At 40.6% G+C, this 17,171-nt stretch overlaps 1 pseudogene; it reads right to left on the bottom strand.

Moving 5' to 3' along the window:
* Positions 1–14,060, bottom strand: part of LOC103346463 (protein GREB1-like) — a 52,912-nt pseudogene extending 38,852 nt beyond the window's left edge.
* Between the last annotated feature and the right edge of the window lie 3,111 nt (positions 14,061–17,171).

Raw genomic sequence — 17,171 nt, 5'->3', positions numbered from 1 at the left:
TGCCATTGGATTAGCGTGGTGCGCCGGCCGCAGCGCGCCAGCCGCAGCGGCCATTGGAGGGTGAACCAAGAGCAAAAGGAAGACCTTTTTCTCTCTCTCTCTCTCTCACCATCCACTCTGCCTGTCCAAAAAAAAAATCTGTTTTCAGTTTACTTAATGATTGTATAGCTAACCCTACACTAAGTAAGAGTTCAACAAGTCAGCAAATAGTATGATGAAAAAAAATAAATTAAAAATAATCACTGTTCCTCAATGGAAGAGACAAGGGCTCTAAACAATCATCAAATCTCAAAACATGAATCTAACTCCAATACATTACATTTTAGGTACTCTATTAGCTACCTCATATCAAGGAATACATATGATATCTGTCTTTTGGGGACTGGTTTATTTCACTAAGTGTAATGGTTTCTAGTTTCATCTATCTTGTTGCAAAAGACAGGGTTTCTTTTTCTTTCTTTTTTTTTATAACTGAGTAGTACACCATAGTGTGTATATACCATAATTTTCTTTTTATTTTATTTTTATTTTTATTTTTTTACAGGCAGAGTGGACAGTGAGAAAGAGAGTCAGAGAGAAAGGTCTTCCTTTTGCTCTTGGTTCACCCTCCAATGGCTGCTGCGGCTGGCGCACTGCGGCTGGCGCATCAAGCTGATCCAAAAGCAGGAGCCAGGTGCTTATCCTGGTCTCCCATGGGGTGCAGGGCCCAAGCACTTGGGCCATCCTCCACTGCACTCCCTGGCCATAGCAGAGAGCTGGTCTGGAAGAGGGGCAACCGGGACAGAATCTGGTGCCCCGACCGGGACTAGAACCTGGTGTGCCGGCGCTGCTAGGCGGAGGATTAGCCTATTCAGCCATGGTGCTGGCCATATACCATAATTTTCTTATCAACTCAACAATTGATTGATATCTGGATTGTTCCCAGATCTCAGCTATTGTGAATTGTGCTGCAGTGAACATGGGGTTATAGATAACTCTTGCACATGCTAATTTCTTTTGGTTTGGGTAAATTCCAAGGAGTGGGATTGCTGGATCAAATGGCAGGTCAATAATCAGATTTGTAAGATATCTCCATACAGTCTTTCACAGTGGCTTGCACCAGTTCACATTCCCACCAACAGTGGACCAGGGTAACTTTTTTCCACATCCTCATCAGTTTTTCATTTGTTGGTTTCTTTTCTTTCTTTCTTTTTTTTTTTGACAGGCAGAGTTAGGCAGTGAGAGAGGGAGAGACAGAGAGAAAGTCTTTCTTCCATTGGTTCACCCCCCAAATGGCCACTAAGGCTGGTGCACTGCAGCTAGCGTGCTACGCTGATCTGAAGCCAGGATCCAGGTGCTTCCTCCTGGTCTCCCATGTGGGTGCTATTCTTTCTTCCCTAGTTCTGACTCTTAACACTGTTCCAAATTATGGGATTTGATTCAATGCACCAGGTATTAAATTTAAGGTTTTATTTCTGACTTTTGAACAACCAAAGAGACAGATTTTGTGTTATTTTAAAGTAATCTATTATGTTCTCTTAATGCTTCTTAAGTTCTAATTGTTTAAAACAACTGAGTTCTAAAGGAGTTATGATTTGATCAAATCTGATCTATACTTTGTCATGATGTTAAGGGATCTTATTTCAACCAGATATTTTAAGCCTTCTTGTCATCTTTTATAGGCATTCAAAAAAATCAAAGTTCCAAAGAATTTGGACTTTGATATTTCCAGTTGGGTTCCTGGAAATGTCAAAGGATATATGTCACTCATCTTGGAGAGACACCAGCTAATCAATCAGGTTATTTGGGTTATATTACAGATATTGTTAAAATGTGAAGTCGTGATAAATTTTAAGTTTTGATAATATAAAATGCCACTGATACAAATGTCTGAAAGTTAAAAAGTCTAATGATCTTGTGTTACTAGGCATGATGGTTATCTTAATGAGAAAGGCTCAGAGGCCTAAAAGAATTAAATGTTTTGTAAAATCCTACAGGTGCTTTTGAAAATACTGTGTGAAGTAAGCAAATGCCTCTTGTTGGTTAATGAGTTTATCATGTTAAACAAAGCTATTTAAAGTCTTTTCTCATCCACAGTTTTGTATATCAGATTTGCTGCTCTAAACTAAAACATTGTTGGTTCTGTGTTTAGCTGCCCTCCTATAGGTTCTGATGGACTTTTTCCAGCCACTTCTATTGAATTCAGTAGTTTTGAATTGTTCTGTAAACGGATGAAGTCCATAATGCACTACAGGTTCCAACTGGAAGAAAGTATGGTTAATCAAGGTTACCAAGAACAGAAAGTAATTTTAATTGGTTCTAATAGAAAAAAACAGCTAAATATTTTAGGAAACTCTTACTAAAACTGCTTTATTGTTCTATCTTGTATGTTGTGTTATATGTGTGTTCATATTGTATGTCTACATGGGAAAATTTATTTTGAGCTCTGTCTTAATTGGTTTATCAAGGAAAGATTGCTTATAAATTTAAAAGCTAAAATTAATTAAAGATACATTTGATTCATGTGACCTGAATCTCTTTGTCAGATGTTTTAAATTTGTTGATAGAAAGGAACTAAAAAATGTTTTATGTTTCTGTTTGCTGTTTAAACAAGCCACATCATGTTAGATATTTAAGATATATTTAAATACATGTATTCTTTTTTTTTGACAGGCAGAGTGGACAGTGAGAGAGAAAGGTCTTCCTTTTGCCGTTGGTTCACCCTCCAATGGCAGCCGTGGCCGGCGCGCTGCAGCCGGTGCACCGTGCTGATCCGAAGCCAGGAGCCAGGTGCTTCTCCTGGTCTCCATGCAGGTGCAGAGCCCAAGCACTTGGACCATTCTCCACTGCACTCCCGGGCCATAGCAGAGAGCTGGCCTGGAAGAGAGGAAACTGGGACAGAATCTGGTGCCCCGACCGGGACTAGAATCTGGTGTGCCAGTGCCACAAGGTGGAGGATTAGCCTAGTGAGCCATGGTGCTGACCCTAAATACATGTATTCTTAAAATTTATAGAAGGCATTGGATCTTCCAGTAAATATTTTATAAGCTATTATTTAATGGTTAAAACCACTTGCTAAGATTCCATTTGAAATTGTCAGTGGGCATTCTGGCAAGCCTGACTTGCTCCCACATTTCTCTATTCTCTTTAAGATGGGACACTGACTCTGTCCTGAGGGATTCCTCAAGATGTAGTTTGATTTTTAGATCTTATGAAAGGAGTGACCAACATATTCTGTGTAACAGCATAGCCAAAATGAGAGCTTAAATCATAATTTCACAGCTGGATTTACCGTTGGTTCCCAAAATCCCCTTGGGCTAGATGGTGAAAGTGACATCTTAAGTTTTAATATATATATATATATATATATATATATGTATGATTAAGTTTAAAAGTGACTGTATTTGATTGCATTAAGCTTTAAGTTGGTCATGTAGAAGGCACTAATTGTTAAAGTGATCATATCAATACAATTAATAGAATTAAAGAGGAGTAAATGCTTCAACATGGGAAGCAGTCCATACAGCAGACTCATAGAATGGCGATTGCTCTAAGTAACGCTCAGTGACCTCAAAGTCATCCCTAAATCATTCTGGTCTGGCTAAATAGCCCACAAAGGCATTTCAGGCATGGAAAGTCAGGACAGGACACTTGTGCAAAAAGGTGTGCCTACATGGAGAGTCTCCCTGGGTGAGATTCCTGTGGAAAGAAGTGGTAATCAAAGAAGGATGTACTCTCTTCAAAGGGAGAACCTTGACTTTGCTTCCATCCTTCTCTAAATATTGATGGAGTATGTGGATTCAGAAGGCTTCCATAGCCTAGACAGCTCATGTCAAGAGCCTTGGGTGATCACTGACATCACACGAAAGAGTGTGAATTGTTAAATTAACCATAAGAGTCACTGTGCACTAACTTCCCATGCAGGACCTTAAGACTATGCTTAAACAGAGGGGAGAGTATGGTACCCCACTATGAGTGTATTCACTTTGCTCCTTTCACCATAAAGTTCTTACAGGTATCACACCCTAGAGAGCCACCAGCAGTGAAACATTGGAGACCTCTCATAGGTGCAACCCAATTGCTTCTGGTTTGATGGAGGGACCCAACCACCCAACAATAAAAGTGGCCTGATCCCCTCATAATGATGGGCAAAGGTTTTGCTTGTGTTTTCCAGAGATCACTCTGCAGCCTGTGTGGATAGCAGCCTGAAATGCCAAACCCTGGACCCAGTCTCTGAAAGCTGACCCTCTACAAACCAACTTCATCACTTTTCCCTGAACAAGCCATTCATAGAAAGATCCTCTTCAGATCAGCTACAGCTTAAATGGAAGGGACCTTACCAGGTGCTACTGAACATGACTACCTCAGTAAAATTAGGATTAAACATATACCTCTCAAGTCCTCACAGGTGTACTCAAAAGACATGCCTGATTATTCCTGTAAGCCAGAGATCTTAAGCAAAAAGAAAAGCAAAGCCTTTGCTTTCCTCACATCAAGAGTGCTGCACCTGAAGGCAGGCATGGTGTACCTGCCTCTTTTGATTCTCTCTGTTATTAATAATAAAACTCCTAATGTGTTCTTCTATTATAATTCTCTATACTAAAGCTAAATGGGTTTATAATGTGTCGCTCCCCGTCTTCGTGGAGGAATGACACAGGACCCTGCGCTGTTCTTTTGTCTGCTCGGCCGTCCCCGGGTTTGCTGCTGGTTCTTCCCGGGTTGGCTACCTACCCTTCCACCTCCGTGGAAGAGCGGTTCCCCCTGGCCACTTTCCCCACTTCCACAGGGGAGCAGCACACTGCCGGCCGGCTCTCTCGGGGGCTGCACAGGTGTTCCTTCAGATAGATGTTCCCCTTAGATGTTCCTGGTGCATGCTGTCTCTCTCCTCCTTTATAGTCCTCCTCCGCCAATCCTAACTTGGCTGCCCACACGCCGAGTACGCTGCTCTCCTCCAATCAGGAGCAGGATCAGCTCCTGGAGGTCATCACTCAAGTTGGCAAGAGGCAGCTGGGTAGAAGCTGTTGCCTCCTCTCCCAGCGCCATATTGTGGGAGAGCAGATGCATAGAATAAGTCTTAATTCCAGTAACTCAGTCCAGTCCGGGTTGCTCCCCACAATAGTGTATCACCACCCACTATCTGGGAGTCTGTAGGATGTGGTCTTTTAATCTTAAAGGGGCACTCCACTTACAATTGGTCATGTTCCAGTTTTGCTCATACTACATAACAAACGTATGTTCCAGAACTCAACAACTTCTGGGAGTCACTGACCATGCAGGGGAAACAGACATTGGTGGTGACCAAGGTTGCTCCAGCTCACAAAGAGAATTTCTTAGATGAGATAGGCATAGCCTTCCAGAACAGCACAGGCAGGACCTGCACTACATCCCTCATAAACAGGGAGCAGCTATAGAAGATGTGATGATTCTACACCCTTTAACATCCCTATTAAGTGAATGGAGTCTCTGAAGGGGGAATGATGCAGCAGTCATATATCAATATCAAATTTGGTATTCTGACACAATACAAACAAGAGTTTAGATAGAATATCCATTAGGAAATAAAACAACAACAACAACAAATTGGTGTCTCTGCTTAGAAATCTACAGGCAACACGACCAAGATGAGTTTCTGTGTTTTGGAAAATGAAATGCAACCTTTTTGCTGAGGGGACAGGTATTAATTCCCTCCAAATCGAGTGTGACTGCGATTTTCAGGTTAATTCAATCAGAGTTCCACAGCCAGTCAGCTGGGAGGGGTGGATGAATCCAGAAAAGCCGGTTTCTTTGTGACTAAATCAAGCCCAATATCACTAAGGACTCTTGGATTTCTTTGGCTTATTTCACATTTTTCTTATTTATCATGGTTTGCAATGTATTTTCTGATGTTACCTTTGGTTTTGAGGCTGCAATATGGAGTTAGTATCATGCCAGGGGATCCCAATACAATCCCATCAAGGTGGCATGTACCAATGGCATCACACCAGTCCAAGTGATCAACTCATTTCACAATTGATCACACTGAAAGGTCTAAGAGTCAAAGGGACCACACAAACAAGACTAGTGTCTGCCAATTCTAGCTGATGGAATCAAAAAGGAAGAGAAAGATCCATCATGGGAAGCGGAATACACAGCAGACTCATAGAATGGCAGATGTCCTAAATAGCACTCTGGCCTCAAAATCAGCCCTTAAGGCAATTGGACCTGGCTGAAGAGCCCATGAGAGTATTTTAGGCATGGAAAGCCAAGACACTTTAGCAAAAAAAAAAAAAAAAAGACCTAAATGAATGATCTCTGTGAATGAGATCCCAGTAGAAAGAACAGGCCATCAGAGAAGAGGTGCCTTTCTCTTAATGGAGGAGTGAACTTCCACTTTGACTATGACCTTGTCTAAATATGATTAGAGTCAGTGAACTCAAAAGGCTTCCATAGCTTTGGCAACTCATGACAAGAACCTACGGAGATTACTGATGCCATAAACAAGCGTGTCAATTTGTTAAGTCAACAACAGGAATTACTGTGCACTTACTCCCGATGTAGGATCTCTGTCCTTAATGGGCTGTACATTGTGATTTAATGCTATAACTAGTATTCAAACAGTATTTTTCACTTTGTGTTTCTATGTGGGTGCAAACTGTTGAAATCTTTACTTAATATATACTAAATTGATCTCCTGTATATAAAGAGAATTGAAAATGAATCTTGATGTGACTGGAATGGGATAGGGAGAGGGAGATGGGAGGGTTGCGGGTGGGAGGGAAGTTATTGGGGGGAAAAGCCATTGTAATCCATAAGCTGTACTTTTTTTTAAATAAAAGTTTAAACAAACAAACAAACAAAAAGAAGTAGAACAGCCGGGTCTCAAACTGGCACCCATTTGAGATGCCAGCACTTCAGACCAGGGCATTAACCCACGGTGCCACAGTGCTGGCCCCAACTTTTTACTAGTTCAGCGTATATTACTATGTTGGTACTAAACCACGTCTACTATATCATCGATAAGACCAACAAATACAAATTCAGGCTTTATATTTTACAATAATTTAGGAGATTCTATGTTCCAATTTGAATAACATGATAAACATGTTACTGTTATAGCATCACAGAGACTGGAAACAAATTTGATATCAGATTTGATACTTCTAATGCTTTATAATCATGAAAATTTTATGTTGTCAAACATTTATTTCACGATTTTAACAAAATATACTCATAAAGCTGCTATATCACAATATAATGCAAACAAAAATAAACAACATACTGGTGGTGTGTTCATTTTCTCTGGCCTTGGAAACATGCAGTGGGAATTAGGACTGTACCTGGATGAGAAGAAAAATGGAAATGTGAGAGAACTGGTGTGATTTGCTCCTAGACTCAGAGCAATATCATGCTCAGTAGTAACAGTGCTTTACACATGACAAGGGCCAAGGAAGACCTCCTTGAAAGAGCACCAGCAGTGATTTGATCAGCTCTTGTCCTGACTGTTAATGTACAATGTAATACTTTATCCATTTTAGTATTTTTTTGTTCTAGTACTATTGGTTGAACTCTGTAATTAACACACAATTATTCTTAGGTGATTAAATTTTAACTGAAAAGTGACCCCTGTTAGGAATTTGGAAAACATTATGCTGAGTGAAATAAGCCAGTCCCAAAGGGACAAATATCATATGTTCTCCCTGATCAGTGACAACTAACTGAGCACCAAAAAGGAAACCTGTTAAAGAGAAATGAACACTATGAGCAACGGTGACGTGATCAGCCCTTACCCTGACTGTTGATGAACAACTTAATACGTTATCCCTCTTAGTATTTTTTTTGTTTGTTCTACTTAATACTTTTGGTTGAATACTGTAATCAATACACAGTTATACTTAAGTGTTGAAAGTTAACTGAAAAGTGATTGCTGTTAAATATAAGAGTGAGAATAAGAGAGGGAAGAGATGTGCAATTTGGGACATGCTCAAGCTGAATTGCCCCAAACGGTAGACTTAGAAACATACCAGGGGATTCCAATTCAATCCCATCAAGGTGGCATGTACCCATGCCATCTCACTAGTCCCAGTGATCAATTTCTGTTCACAATTGATCATAATGATAGGACTAAGAGCCAAAGGGATCTCATAAACAAGACTAGTGTCTGCAAATACTAACTGATAGGAAAAAAATGTGAGAGCAGGATCCAACATGGGAAGTGAGATACACAGCAGACTCATAGAATGGCAGATGTCCTAAACAGCACTCTGGCCTCAGAATCAGCCCTTAAAGCACGCAGATCTGGCTGAAAAGCCCATGAGAGTATTTCAGGCATGGAAAGCCAAGACACTCTGGCAAAAAAATGGCCCTAAAGGAAAGCAATTTGTTATTTTAAGAATGCTTGTGAGTCAAGTTGCAAAATACCACAGAAAGAAACTAATGCTGTCACTAAAATCTACCCTATAGAAAAATACTTGGGTGATGTTAACTATTGTTCTGTTGCTACAAATACACTTCATGGTTAGTTTCACTAGAACATATTTTGATGTAATACACGAAAATTCTATAGAATATATTCTTCTTATAACCAGGGTATTTTTGTCCACAGCTGTGTAGAAAAATGAATATAATACACATTTATTATATTATATCTTTATAGCAATTTTTGCAGAAGACACCTCCCAGTTTCCAAATATTCATGTAGTTCTTCCCCAAAATGCTTCTTGGCATTCAGTGAATATAACACCAACGTGATTTGAAAAGTAATATTATGAATAAGCCTCAGAACTTCCTGTTGGAGATACAGGACCCAGGCAAAATTTCATAGCAAACCATCAGACTTGGGAATGTTAAATGTTGTGATGCAAGTTAGTCTGCTGCTTGGGAAATACCATATCTAATACCAACATGCCCAGTTGCGTGATTGATATTCTGCATATTCAGGGCAGCATCCTCCTAAGATGTCTATGAGGCAGTAGTTGGTGCATAAGCACTTGGATTCCTACCACCAACACATTAATAAAGGATGGAGTCCTGTACCTGAACATACATGTTAATTTCTTCTGGTTTAACTTTGCATGGAATTAAATTCTTCCCTTTTCATCAAGGTTATTAACATTTGATGTTGAACAAATCCACAGATACATGTAAGCTCTCCTCCATTAGAAAATAATAATAGGGATCAGGGGCAAGATTGCAGAGTAGGGAGGGAGCTTGCTGCTCTATTCTTGGGGAAGATAGTTTTTAAAAAATGGAAAGAGTGCAGATTCAGGCAAGAGTTTTGGGTAAAAAAGCAGAGGAAGCTCTACACATTGGAGGGACAAAGTGGACCTACATGGAGGGATTCACAACTCAGAACTCCAGCAGCCAAGAGCCTCCACATCAGAGAGGAGTGTTGGGAGCCATTGCACCATGCCCTAAAGATGGCGCCGGCTCCTTTCTCCCAGAAGGACTGGTGAGAAACAAACAACTCCTAATAAGGAGATGGCTGAGCTCCCTTCTGGCTTCTGCATTGCTGTACCTATCAATCCTTGCCACTTGGCTGCTTTTGATTGGTGTGCTGATGGCTATAAGAGGGAGGGGAGAGGGAAGGAGGCGGAAGAAGAAGCTTGTTCAAGGTTCCTGAATAAACTGCTTGAAGAAGAGTTCGGGCCGTGTCTTCCTTGCTGGTCGAGGGACACGACAACTGGTGGCCTGTACGGGGAACCATCTCAAACGCGAACTCAGAACTTCCTGCAGTCAGGGCAGCGCTGGTAAGTCCCCCAGGAAAATAAGGTGGGGATCCGCGATAAGAGTGGGCAGTCCTGCGACAATAGCGGGAGGATAGTTCTGCGACTAAAGCAGAGGAAGTTCTGCGACAAAAGCAGAAGGAGCTCTGACCCGTGGCCAGGGAAAGAGTGCAATTTTTGACGATGGGTAATTCACAGTCCCATCCAATTTTTCTGGCGCTGAATGCGCTGCTTTGAGAAAATGGTTTGAAACTTAAGCCTAGTACATTGCATAGGTTTTTACGTAACTGCGATACCATTGCACCCTGGTATGGGGTTTCGGGAAGCCTTACTATCCCTTCATGGGACAAACTAGGCAGGGATTTGGATTTTGCATTCGAAAAGGGTAATCTCAAAAGGGGAGTGAGACCAATATGGATGTTAGTGCGAGCATGCCTCGAGGATGAGCAGTATAGTGAAACTATTCTGAGTGGTCAAGCTGCCTTGTAGGAGCTTCAGGAAGAGCACTCCGAGAGAGCTGCCAGTGAAAAAGGGAAAACTTTGAAGGAGAGTCAGAAAAGAACTAGGAAAAAACTGTACCCTGATCTTTCCGAGTTGCGCAGCCCCTCCTTAGTAAGTAGTACTAGTGCAGAAAGTAGCTCAGAAAGCAGCAGTGAGTCTGAAGAGTGTGGCGATAACAAAGAGTCTGGTATAAAGCAAGTACGGGAGATGAATTGGCAAATGAGGATTTCCAAAAATTAAAGCCGCTGAGCCATTACCAGTTGTTGTCAGATTCCTTATATGTGGTGAACGCATTAAAGATATTGGAAACTGCAGGACCGATTAAACCTTCTAGCCCAATTGCATCCCTAACATCAGGTGATTGCTCATTGTCTGGATGCATGTGGCACCTGGGGGAGACCCCAGGTGCTAAAAACTGATAATGGCCCGGCCTATACATCTCAAACCTTTACCACCTTTTGCCAAAAAATGGAGGTTCAACTTGTCCATGGATTGCCGTAAAATCCTCAGGGCCAGGGCATAATTGAGCGAGCACACCGCACACTGAAAGAATATCTTTTAAAACAAAAAGAGGGATGCAACAGGCCAGGAGAAAGAGAGAGGAAAAATTCCACAGGTATCTTGATCTAGAGAAAAGTCTTAATTCAATAACCCTTTCCAACTTGATGGGTTTTTCTCTTTACAGTTAATAAAAACTTAAGCAATGGGCTCATACACTGATAATCAATTCTTTTCTGTGCTGCTGTAGCTAACTTATCTAATGAGAGTTTTCATGTGTCTTGAAGGTTTCGCATTTTTCTATTGCCAGTATGAGTCTTGATTGGAAAAACTGCACCATGAAGCTGTTTACGTTATATCTTTAATGTTTGAGTGATTACCTAACTCTGATTAGATCTAGTCCACTGCCTTGGTTAAACGTACTAATTTTTGACTAAAATGGTTTGACTCTCTGATAGTTTAAATTCTAAACCGAGTCTTTCAACTTTGGGGCTTCCAGTCAGATCCCTGGAACTCTCAAAGGATGGGACTCTAAATTTGTTAAAGTAACAGCTGTTTGAGTCAATTCAAATTATACAAAGTGTATTAAAATGTAGTAAATGATGTCAAATCTATGTTGTATTCATGTTTTTGCTTTTCAGCTAGAGTAGTCTTTTAAAAATGAGAGTAAATTCTGTGTATACAAGCCTTTATGTTGTTAACTCAAGTAAGCCAATACAGATTGGTTCAGAAAATTGGGTTAATGCAAACGCCCTTTGGTTCACTTGCTCAGTTTTACATTTACATGCCTTTGATATGCTTTAAACTTGTTTCTCTTAAGGATGAAGATCTTTTCAAAGTTGTAAATATGCACTAGTGACTGTTGCTGCCCAAGTGGTGTTATCCTTATGTTACTTAAAAGCATGGAAATGTAATTTTGACTTTTAATTCAGATAATGGTGTGGTATTCATTAATAGCTCAGTGTTTTAAGTTATCCAGGCATCGGTGCTAAGTAAAATATGGAAAATGTATTATGTGTACTTTTAACATCTTAAATTTGATAAGAGAGACTTTTAAGTTTGCCAGCATGTATTCTCATAGGTTGTCCATACATGATAATTCAAGACTGTAAAAGTAACTACAGGTACAAAGTTACAGAAGATGTGAGCAAGTCATGAAAAGTTGTAAAAAGTTTACGATTTTAAAACATTGTTTACAGAGTTTTCTATAAGTTAAATGTTAATGCCAAAATTACACTAACCTAAAGTTGAAGTCTGATCTTCTGTTATAACAATGGGATTTTTTAAAATGTGTACTAATGTTAGTAATTATCTGGAAATGGTCTCAATTGTAAATCTTAAAATCTGTTGTTGCAAAAACTGTAACATCTCTTTTTAACACTACTGTCTGTTAAGTTATGATTGATAAAAAGTATTAAGTCTTAAAAAATTATGTTAAATATTATTATGATCAGATCTGGTCTAAAAGTGTTAAAATCGCCCTGACTAAATGTTAAGGAATTCTATTTTGACCAGATACTCTAAGTTCTCTTGGCACCTTTAACAGACTTTCTGAAAATCAAAGTTCTAAATTCTCTGGACTTTTGGTATCTCCAGAGGGCCCCTGGAGATGTCAAAAGATATATCTCTCATCTTGCAGAGATAATAACCAATCGGGCTGTTTAGATTAAAAGTGGTGCCAAGACAAAAAGATCTCTGTGAGTGAGATCCCAGTGGAAAGAACAGGTCTTCAAAGAGGGAGGTGCCTTTCTCTGAAGGGAGGAGAGAACCTCTACTTTGACTATGACTGTGTCTAAACAAGATAAGAGTCGGAGAACTCAAGGGGCTTCCATAGCCTTGGAAACTCATGACTGGTGCATAGGGAGATTACTGATGCCATAAACAGGAGTGTCAATTTGTAAAGTCAACAACAGGAGTCACTGTGCACTTACTCCTCATGTAGGATCTCTGTCCTTAATGTGCTGTACACTGAGGCTTAATGCTATAACGAGTACTCAAACAGTATATTTCACTTTGTGTTTCTATGGGGGTGCAAACGATTGAAATCTTTACTTAATGTACACTAAACTGATCTTCTGTAAAAAGAAAAAAAAAAGAAATTATCAATTCCCAACTTGACTCTCACTGGGATTAAACATGACAATAGGTCTGATCTGATTTCATCATCATTTAAAAAAAATCATCTATTATTTTTCACTTTATGTTTCTGTGTGGGAGCAAACTGTTGAAATACTTGCTTAAGGTATACTAAGCTGATCTTCTGTATATTAAGATAATCGAAAATGAATCTTAATGTGAATGGAAGGGGAGAGGGAGTGGGAAAGGGGAGGGTTGTGGGTGGGAGGGATGGTATGGGGGGGAAGCCATTGTAACCCATGAGTCGTACTTTGGAAATTTATATTCATTAAATAAAAGATAAAAAAAAAGTGGTGCCAAGATGTGAAATGATGTAAACTTCAGTTATAAACGTGTTTCTTTCTAGCTGCTCCAGTCTCTGGCTTAGAAGTCAGATCCTTTAAAGAAAGACTGACAAAGTCTAAAGCATCCCATGGTAATGATTTATATCACCTCAATGTCCAAACCTTATGATTAAGATACAGAATCACCCGGGAACAGGCAAAGCAAATTGTAAAATCCTGCCCTTCCTGTGTCACATTTCTCCTGGTCCCTTATTATGGTGTAAATCCTAGAGATTTTATGCCTAATCAGCTTTGGCAGATGGATGTTACCCATTTTTCTGAATTTGGTAAACTAAAATACATACATGTTTCTTTAGATACATGTTCAGGTTTTGTTTTTGCCACCCCGCAATGCGGCGAGGCTGCCAAACATCTCTCATTGCCTTCAGGCCTTTGCTGTTCTAGGAACCCCTATACAGATAAAAACTAATAATGGCCCAACGTATACTTCCAACTCTTTTAAGCACTTCTGTACTAACTTCCACATCTCTCATCACCGAGATTCCTTATAATCCCCAGGGACAAGGTATTGTGGAACGAGCACATGCCACATTAAAAAATTATTTACAAAAAATAAAAAAGGGGGAATACGGGACCATGGCATATTCCCCACAAAAATGGCTATCACATGCTCTTTTCATTTTAAATTTTCTAATACTTGATAATCAAGGGAAAACTGCAGCTGATCGTCACTGGCATCCTGAAACCAAAAGACAAGTCTATGTGAAGTGGAAAGACCCTCTAACTGCTCAATGGTATGGACCTGACCCTGTTTTAATATGGGGACGTGGACATGCTTCTATATTCTCGATGGTTACCTGAGCGACTGGTGCGGCAAACAGACAATGTCACAAAGCAGCCCCTCTATCTTCATTATAACATTGCTGATTGGGATCGTTACTGCAGCCATTATAACCGCCATTTCCATTGCAGCTGTGGGCACTACAACAGCTGCTATAGCGCTCACAGGGACAGTTCAAACTGCTAATACCCTGAATAATTTAACGGCCTCCGTGGCTGCTGCTTTGGATACTCAGACATCCTTAAATGCACAAATAAAGGGAGGCTTGATGATTGTTAATCAGCGTATGGATTTGGTACAGGAGCAGGTGGATACTCTCTGGCAGCTTGCTTAGCTAGGATGTGAGTGGAAATTTTCAGGGTTGTGTGTGACCTCTGTTCAGTACGATAACATGACTCAGGCAGCAAATTACTCTAAACAGTTGTCTCAGATGCTCTTGCAGAATTGGTCCACAGAATTTGACTACACCTTGAAGCAACTGTGCCTTGCCGTGGTCACCATCAACTCCACACGTGTGGATGTCTCCTTCCCATCTGGATTGTCATCCTGGATCCGCACAGCCGTCTCCAACCTGAAGGAGTGGGCAGGACTTGGAGCTTTGACGGGGTTGCTGTTACTTGTGTTATTTTGCCTGTGGTGTTTGTGCAGGATGAGGACAGCTCATTGGCAGGAATTGGCCATGATAGCTCAAGCCTTTTATGCTCTTGAGGCTGGACAATCGCCGCAAGCATGGCTGGCCTTCCTTGAATGCTAGGCATGGGTGCAGGGTGCGAGGCAAAGCACTGCAGAGAGAACGAGCCATTACGTTCTCTGGAAGGCAAGTCTGTCTGCATGTGGGTTAGCATCCCAGATCCCACCCCCGTGAAAAGGATGCTGTTCCAGGTGGATGCCTGGCAGTGAGGGACAGACCCCTACCTTCTCCTGTAATCCTTAGATGCCTGGTTCTAAAATAAAAAGGGGGAACTGTGGGGAGCCATTGCACTGCACCCTAAAGATGGCGCCGGCTCTTTTCTCCTGGAAGGACTGGCGAGAAACAAACAACTCCTAATAAGGAGATGGCTGAGCTCCCTTCTGGCTTCTGCATTGCTGTACCTATCAATCCTTGCCACTTGGCTGCTTTTGATTGGTGTGCTGATGGCTATAAGAGGGATGGGAGAGGGAAGGAGGTGGAAGAAGAAGCTTGTTCAAGGTTCCTGAATAAACTGCTTGAAGAAGAGTTCGGGTCGTGTCTTCCTTGCTGGTCGAGGGACACGACAGAGGAGAGTGTGGTGAGACCAGACTGCATAAGCCAAATCCATGGGTGAAAAAGCTGCAGGAAGAGCCTAGAGAGAATCTGACTTGGAACCAATTGGGGGATAATGTACCTGCCAAACTAGAGGAGAAAAAAAGTGGGGGCACATGTTCTCTGTCCATAGCACCCTGCAACTGCAACATGTAAGAAAGTGATATAGCAAGTGCCACTTTGACACATATGACAGCTGTGCTAGCTTGTGTCAGCATCTTGAAAGCAGCCAAGCAGAGAATCCTGATCTGGTGGGGAGATCTGGCAGGGGGGTATGCTGCTTGGGACTGTGTGAGGCTTCTGTGCTAGGACTGTGTAAATACTGCGGTTGTGTGGGAGCACTCAGGGTGTCACCGGGACTTTGAGCAGTCACTGTGGGAGGCTCCAAACAATCAGCATTCCCGGGTTACCAGGCAAGGGTCATGGCTGGAGAATCCAAACTTATACTGGAAACTGCACAGATCCTTTCTGTGGTCCTTGTGGCAGTGCCAACAAATAATATACCCTCTGGGGCTAGCACCCAGGCACTGGTCTCATTTGAGGAGAGGAGCTCAGATGAATCTACACCAACAGACAAGAAGAAAACTCCCTTCTAATAAAAAAAAATGAGATTTAAGATGCCAAAATTGGTGTGTCACTTCAGACACACCCTTCACTCTGAAGCAATGAACAGAGCTCCCTGGCTACAATCACCACAAGCCTTTAGGTATTTCCTAAAGGCAGACAATCTGATAATGAACACAGACATAGTCCACGTATAAAAGCTGCCACAGCAAAAAACAAAAACAAAAAACAATGAGTATCTCCACAAATACTAAATAAAAAATGCACCAAACAATAATACGGAAGACAAAATGATGCCCCCCAAAGAACACAACACTACAATAATAGATTGTGAAGATGATGACATTAAAAAATATCCAGAAATAGAATTCAAAATATTGATCACAGGATTTCTTAAAAGTAATCAGAAGAAAATGCATGAACTAATAAAATCTATACATGACATGAGAGAAATTTTCTCCCATGGAATTGAGAACTTAAGGAGAAATAAAAATGAAATCTTGGAAATGAAGAAGTCAATAGAGCAAATTAGAAAATGCAGTGGAAAGCCTTAACAAAAGAATCTGTGAATCCAAAGAAAGAATATCTGACTTAGAAGACAGAAAAGGGAAATCATTCAGAGAGATCAAACATAATAAGAAATTAGAAAGTTAAAATACACTGTTGGTAAATTATAGATACTATCAAATGACCCAACATAAAAGTTCTAGGAATTTCTGAAGTTTTGGAAAGATGGGATGGATTAGAAGGCCTTTTTAGTGAAATAATAACAGAAAACTTCCCTTATTTGGAGAATTAAAGGGACATGTAAGTACGAGGAGCACATGGAACTCCTAAAAGATATGACCAGAAAATATATTCACCATAATAGATTATAATCAAACTTTCCACAGTAAAACATAAAGAAAAGATTCTAAAATCTTTACAAGAGAAACACTAGATTTATTTCAGGGATCTCCAGTTAGATTCAGAGTGGACTTCTCATCAGAAATCCTACATGCTAGGAGGAGGGTATATCACTATTATAAATGCATATGCACCTAATTACAGGTCACCTGACTATTTAAAACAAACATTAAAGGAACAAAAGGGAGACATAGATTCAAACATAATAGTAATGGGGGACTTCAATACCCCACATTCAGGAATGGACAGATCCACCAGACAGAAATTCAGCAAGGAAACAGCAGAGGTAATCAACACTATAGACCAACTGGATCCAATAGATATCTACAGAAATTTTCATCTTACAGTTCCAGAATACATATTATTCTCAGGAGTGTATGGAACTTTTTCTAGGATTGACCACAAACTAGGCCATAAAGCAAACATCAGTAAATTCCAAAAAAAAATGAAAATCATACTACGCTTCTTCTCACACCACA

Source organism: Oryctolagus cuniculus, chromosome 2 (assembly GCF_964237555.1).
Source record: "Oryctolagus cuniculus chromosome 2, mOryCun1.1, whole genome shotgun sequence".
Classification (NCBI taxonomy): domain Eukaryota; kingdom Metazoa; phylum Chordata; class Mammalia; order Lagomorpha; family Leporidae; genus Oryctolagus; species Oryctolagus cuniculus.
This window is presented reverse-complemented; position numbering and strand designations above follow the sequence as displayed.